Source organism: Rana temporaria, chromosome 1, assembly GCF_905171775.1.
Source record: "Rana temporaria chromosome 1, aRanTem1.1, whole genome shotgun sequence".
NCBI lineage: Eukaryota > Metazoa > Chordata > Amphibia > Anura > Ranidae > Rana > Rana temporaria.
In genome coordinates, this window is record NC_053489.1 from 213,903,271 (window position 1) to 213,910,462 (window position 7,192).

A 7,192-nucleotide genomic window follows, 5' to 3' on the forward strand; every position below is an offset into this window, starting at 1 on the left:
GAAACTCACCACATCCAGACAGACACGAATCCGACTGAGGAGTTCCTCCTCTGTGGTTTGCAGGGCATTGTTTCAGAACTCCCAGGCAGCAGACAGACAGTGGGATCCTGTGTTTCTCAGCCAACACAGCTTGTCAATAAAGTCAGGGGGCCAGGGCTTTAACAGACCAATGGAGCTCAGAGGAAAGCAAAAGTTCAGGTGGGTACTGGAGGTTTTAGTTGACTAAAACTAAAACAATTCAGATCACTAAAACACGACGAACTGAAATTGCATTTTTGTCAAAAGACTGAGTAAAACTAAATCAAAATTTGACATCAAAATTAACAGCGGTATCTATAAATCACTCACCTAATCTGATTTTGAAAGCCATGTCATCCTAAATATATAGAGTTGCAGGTAATTAACAATATAATATAATAATGCAAAGGGAAAAATAAATGACAGCCTCTTGTCATAATAACGTGAAGGGATATGCTATTCATCTGAGTACGAGCTCATGTTTTACATATATCTATACAAACATTTATTATCTTGTTGTTGAGAAACTATTAAAAGATTGAGACCAATAAAACATTTCTATGAGAACTCGCATAGTATAGTGCCAACAATGGGTTTATTTTCTTATAGAACAGACACAAATAAACACAACTCATCCTGATCCACACAGGCAGTATATGGAATAGCTGACACAAACTAAGATTGGATCATTTCACATCTGTAGCGTGAGAATTGGGACCAAGCAAGTCATGTGTGCAGATGCTGCAATGAAGAACGTTGTGCAAATGGGGGTACAGATTTGCATTATATGTGGTTGCCCAATTATACAAAAGAGTTCAGAAAAAAGGGACGTCTTCTCAAAGGCAAAGTCCACCTTTTGCAAAAAAAAAAAAAAAATTATAATAAATGCACATATGTCTGCAGAGGAGTGGGCTGGCCATAGATGAAACGGATTTCCCAATCTACACAATTGAGGTGTATGGAGGAATCTCCTCTGCTGCACTATTGTATTCTGACAGCAGATAATCCTCCACTGTCACAATACACTGACCAGCGCTTCAGCTGATTGGTTGCTGCACAGATTGAAGGAAATATTTCCAATACTCCCATGTGAGAGAAGCTAATTGTTAGAATGACTTCTCTGGATTGGGAACAGCTATAGATGGATCGTTATCCAGCCAGTCCCTGCTGAACCATCTGAATTTTCGATCAATGGTCATCTTTAGATAGCTGGAGAAGGTGTCAATGGACTATGAGTGCGCTGATTACTGCACTTGTGTTCCATTGCCTTGGTAGTAGACAGACGGATTTCTGTAAATGAATTATGTAGTCGGAGCCCCACACAGTAGTGCAAGATTATGCTCCCCTGCTGCAGGGGAGCATAATCCATATGCGCAGTAACGGGTGTGTGTTTTGGGGGTTGGAGTTGGGGTCTGCTTGGCACCATGTTTCATGCTAATTATGGGTGTAAAATGGTCTTAAAAGGTGGAGTTGGCCTTTTTGTCTTCCTTAAAGAGTGTCTGGTGCTAGGGCAGGAAATTCAAACAGAGATAACCTGCAGACGATGTTGAATTCTTGCCTCTTTGGTAGGAGATAAGTTATATTTTTACTATCCTACAAATCTATGGGCGCTGTATTGATGCAGCAGTAAAGATTTTCTTTAACAGCATGGCTGCCTCCAAATTTTTTTTCCTAGCGACAGGGTCACTATAAAGTAATCCTGTCACGGTTTCCAATTAGGGCAAAGTAATGGATACTAATAAAGTATGTTCTTTGTGTTCCACCGATGCTCTGTTCGGCAGCTGAAGCCATTGGCTATACCTTTGGGTACAGGGAGCTTGTGACTTTTTGTCACTTACCTCCCACTACGCAGCGCTCAGCACCTTAGCAGTTAAAGGGGTTGTAAAGGAAATTTATTTTTTTTCATAATAAGCATCCTTTACCTGCAGACATTCCTCTTTTCACTTCCTCATTGTTCGTTTTTGCTCAGAAGTTGCTCTATTTCTTCTCTGTTCTGTTCACTTCCTGCTTGTCTGATTTTACTGACCACCGTGATGGGAGGCTTTACTGCGGTGGTCAGTAACGTGCTCGCCCCCTCCTGGGAACTACATCTGTGCGACAGGACGCTCTCTACGTGTTAGAGACCTCAAGGGGGTGTGAATTACTGGGCGTGCCGCAATTCATACTGGGAAATTTAGTTCTTACATGAACGAACGATGCAAACCAGGAAGTGAATGAGAGAACAGAAACTAGAATGCCGGAGGTGATATAGATGAAGGAATTTAATAGGTATTTACTCGTTTTTTAACAGAATCATTACACTATTCTGTCTGTCTACCTTGCAGACATTATTTTTAGGCAAAAACATTTTTTTCCTTTACAACTCCTTTAATCCCCTGACCCAAGCACATTCACGTGGGGCTGGGGAAAAGGTCCTTAGGGCTGTGTAAGCTCCAACACAAACCAACATGCCTAAATGGGCTTTCCTACTTGGGATTGTGCCAGGCAAACAGGGAGATGAGCGGAAAATATTAGTATCAGAGGAGGTGGGCTATAAAAAGGAACCTGTTACTTGGACACAATAGTGATATAGGGTGGATGGTGCAAGTAACCACTAAGTGCTGAATGGGACTAGGAGGTCGACACTCCCGGAAGTGCCAGTTTCTACACAGACTTTGAGCAGTATCAGTACAGTTTGTCATGGTGTGGACAATGGGAGAGGCAAGTATATACTTAGTTTCAATATTTTTTTTATTAAAGGTTTTCACAAACAAAAATAAAGAGATTCCAGCATTATTTCAAACATTACCCAACATCTACAATATGAATCACATATAGTATAAAGGCAGAAAGTCATACGTTATAACTGCACAAGTACAAAGGGAAAAACACATTACAACAATCTACATTGGCAAAGGGCCATGCCCCCTGAAACAACTGTATAAAGGTATATAACCACAATGTACAAAAATTATGCTCGGTAAACCACAGTCTAATTTACAAATAGACTGCAAAAACGGACTGTAAAAAGAAGTCTCGGTGTGTAGTATACAAATGGAAAAATTCTGAAACATACTGGAAAAAAAAATATCAATTGCAGCCACTGTGCCCATCATATGCAGCCACTGTGGCCATAAAATGCAGCCACTGCGCCCCTGGGTCCATCATATGCAGCCACTGTTAAACCCCCCCCCCCCCTGCCCGTTTGCTGTCTGACCTGCACTTACCCCCATCTTGGTGGGGAGTCAGTCAGCAGGTGACGGCAGCAAGCTGTAGGACATGCAGCGGGTCAGGCGACGGCTCCTGTGTCCTCCATGGTTCCCGTGCATCTCCTATTCCGTTCCATGCCATGCATGAATCTATCCATTTTACTTTTAGGGGAGTGTCGAGACAGTGGGGCTGTGCACGTGCGCCATTAATGGACACACCGCCACTTCCTTGCTTCCTCCTGTGGCTTTAGCCTACAAAACTGCATCGGATTACTGCCTTCTATCTTTGGTTGCCCCAATGAAGTTCTACCCTATTACAAGATGTAACCAAATATTCTGGCCCAAAATGCAGTGCTAGCTTGGCCACCGAAGCAGAAAGGAAACAAATGTAGAGATTTCTTCTACAGAAATAGCACTGAAATTTAAAATGAAGCACAGAACTTTTTTTCTTTGCAGGAGATTTTTGGTGGATATCACATGTCAGTGTCAAAATATGATTTAACCTTTTATCATTGGAATAATATAATTAGATAAGGGGTGTACCATCGTCCTAAATATTCAGATAAAGAATGAGGGGGCCCAGGGATTTCCCACGGTTCCCGAGGCTCCCACAGAAAGAGATGGGCAGGGAGGACTATACCGGTACGGTAGAAATTTGGTTGTGAAACAACCAGGATGAATCACATTAGTTAAATTGTAAAAAAGGGTTTTATTCACATAAATACATTGAACAGAATAAAAAACAAAACATTAAAACAACAATACAGACATGTTTGACCACAATCCGGTCACCGATTGTGCAATCCCTTATGAACGGACAAGAGGGGGTCACGGTGAGGCAGTTGGGGTCATGAGACAATAGTCTCTTGGTCTCTACTAGTTTCGCGACCTCAATTTGTCGCTTCGTCAGGAGACAGTCTAGCGGCACATCGTCCTATGGTCCCTACAAGGTCCGAGATAGGCAGTGGGTAGTGTATGCTCCCAAAAAGCCAAGAAGATTTCTTGGGGCAACCCAAGTGCTTAAACAGGTATACACAGGTGAAAGAGGTGGGGGTCCCAGGACACAAAGGTCCCAGTAGAACAAGGGATTTTGTATACGGGTTCAACAATAATAGAACCTGAGCAAAAAATCCAAGTTTGTGCAAGAGAAGCAGTATGAATAAGTTACCAATTTCCTGCTGGTAGCAGCGCTGGTTCTTGTCAGGTGTATATGGTGATATACATGTCCTGGGACCCAACTCCGGTGCAGGGAGTTGGGAGTTGGGTCCCAGGACATGTATATCACCATATACACCTGACAAGAACCAGCGCTGCTACCAGCAGGAAATTGGTAACTTATTCATACTGCTTCTCTTGCACAAACTTGGATTTTTTGCTCAGGTTCTATTATTGTTGAACCCGTATACAAAATCCCTTGTTCTACTGGGACCTTTGTGTCCTGGGACCCCCACCTCCTTCACCTGTGTATACCTGTTTAAGCACTTGGGTTGCCCCAAGAAATCTTCTTGGCTTTTTGGGAGCATACACTACCCACTGCCTATCTCGGACCTTGTAGGGACCATAGGACGATGTGCCGCTAGACTGTCTCCTGACGAAGCGACAAATTGAGGTCGCGAAACTAGTAGAGACCAAGAGACTATTGTCTCATGACCCCAACTGCCTCACCGTGACCCCCTCTTGTCCGTTCATAAGGGATTGCACAATCGGTGACCGGATTGTGGTCAAACATGTCTGTATTGTTGTTTTAATGTTTTGTTTTTTATTCTGTTCAATGTATTTATGTGAATAAAACCCTTTTTTACAATTTAACTAATGTGATTCATCCTGGTTGTTTCACAACCAAATTTCTACCGTACCGGTATAGTCCTCCCTGCCCATCTCTTTCTGTGGGAGCCTCGGGAACCGTGGGAAATCCCTGGGCCCCCTCATTCTTTACATGTCAGTAGCCTGTCCACAGTACAGTTACGTCCTTACTCTGATATCTGAGACAACATTATTGGCTAAGAGTTACATGTGTTTGTTGCTGTTCTCTAGGATGTAAAACATTATGGCTCGGATTCAGAAAGGACTTACGACGGCGTAAGGCTTATGTCCGGCGTAAGTTTACCCCTCATAAAGCAGGGGTAAGTCATGTTAAGGTATGGACGTGGGAAACGTCAGAACAGCGTTGTATTGTACATCGTTTGTGTAAGTCGTACTTGAATGGGGCTGGGCGTAAGTTACGTTCACGTCTAAAGCAATGAGCCGATGTATCTTAGGGAGTATTTGCGACGTGATTCTGAGCATGCACCGTTCGATCAGCCATGCATTTACATGGGATCACGGTTAATTTAAATACAACACGCCCACGGCCTTGCTTATTTGAATTAGGTGGGCTTACGCCGGCCCATTTACGCTACGCCGACGTAACCTTGGGAGCAAGTGCTTTGTGAATACTGTACTTGCCTCTCTATGTTACGTCGGTGTGAGATGCGCTAAGCCCGCTTAAAGATACGACAATGTATCTGAATCGCGGCCTATGTTCTTAGTCTGATGCATTTTAAAATGTCTAAAATTTCAGATAGGTCACATGATTAGCTGGCTTACAGATGTCTTACAAAAATAATACATAATGAGAAAGATAAGAGCAGTACTTCCGTTCTTGTTGTGTATTATGAATTCAATATCCGAATTCAATTAGCCCACAAAACACTCTGATAGCACTCGTTACTTTAGTCTCATTCACACTTGAGTGTGAGCAAATTCAGGCAATTGTAGGGCTTTCGTTTTTTGTACATTTTTTCATACGTTTTTCAGGCTTGAGGATTTGTCATGTGACTTGTTAGTGTTACAATGTCCCAGATGTGAATAGGGAGCGGGTGTGTTAAATTTGGTGTTATCGCTCTCACTCTCTCTTATACTGGTCACTGGAAGTTCAAGATGGCACCTCATGGCAAAGAACTCTGAGGATCTGAAAAAAAAATTGTTGCTCTACATAAAGATGGCCTAGGCTATAAGAAGATTGCCAAGACCCTGAAACTGAGGTGCAACACGGTGGCCCAGACCATACAGCAGTTTAACAGGACAGGTTAACAGGCCTTGCCATGGTCGACCAAAAAAGTTGAGTGCACGTGCTCAGCGTCATATCCAGAGGTTGTCTTTGGGAAATAGACGTATGAGTGCTGCCAAAATTGCTGCAGAGGTTGAAGGGATGGGGGGACTGCCTGTCAGTGTTCAGACCATATGTCACACACTGCATCAAATTGGTCTGCATGGCTGTGGTCCCAGACTGAAGCCTCTTCTAAAAATGGTGCACAAGAAAGACCAAAAACTGTTTGCTGAAGACAAGCAGATCAAGGACATGGATTACTGGAACCGTGTCCTGTGGTCTGATGTGACCAAGATAAACGTATTTGGTTCAGATGGTGTCAAGCGTGTGGGGCGGCAACCAGGTGAGGAGTACAAAGACAAGTGTGTCTTGCCTATAGTCAAGCATGGTGGTGGGAATTTCATGGTCTGGGGCTGCATGAGTGCTGCCGTCACTGGGGAGCTACAGTTCATCGAGGGAAAAATGAATGTCAACATCTACTGTGACATACTGAAGCAGAGCATGATTCCCTCCCTTCGGAGACTGGGACGCAGGGCAGTATTCCAACATGATATTGACCCCAAACACACCTCCAAGATGAACATTGTCCTGCTAAAGAAGCTGAGGATAAAGGATAATGGACTGGCCAAGCATGTCTCCAGATCTTAACCCTATTGAGCATCTGTGGGGCATCCTTAAACGGAAGGTGGAGGAGCGCATGGTCTCCAACATCCTACAGCTCTGTAATGTCGTCATGGAGAAGTGGAAGAGGACTATGGTGGACACACAAAATATTGACACTTTGGGACCAATTTGGACATTTTTACTTTGGGTGTACTCACTTTTGTTGCCAGCGGTTTAGACATTAATGGCTGTGTGTTGAGGTATTTTGAGGGGACAGCAAATTTACACCATTATA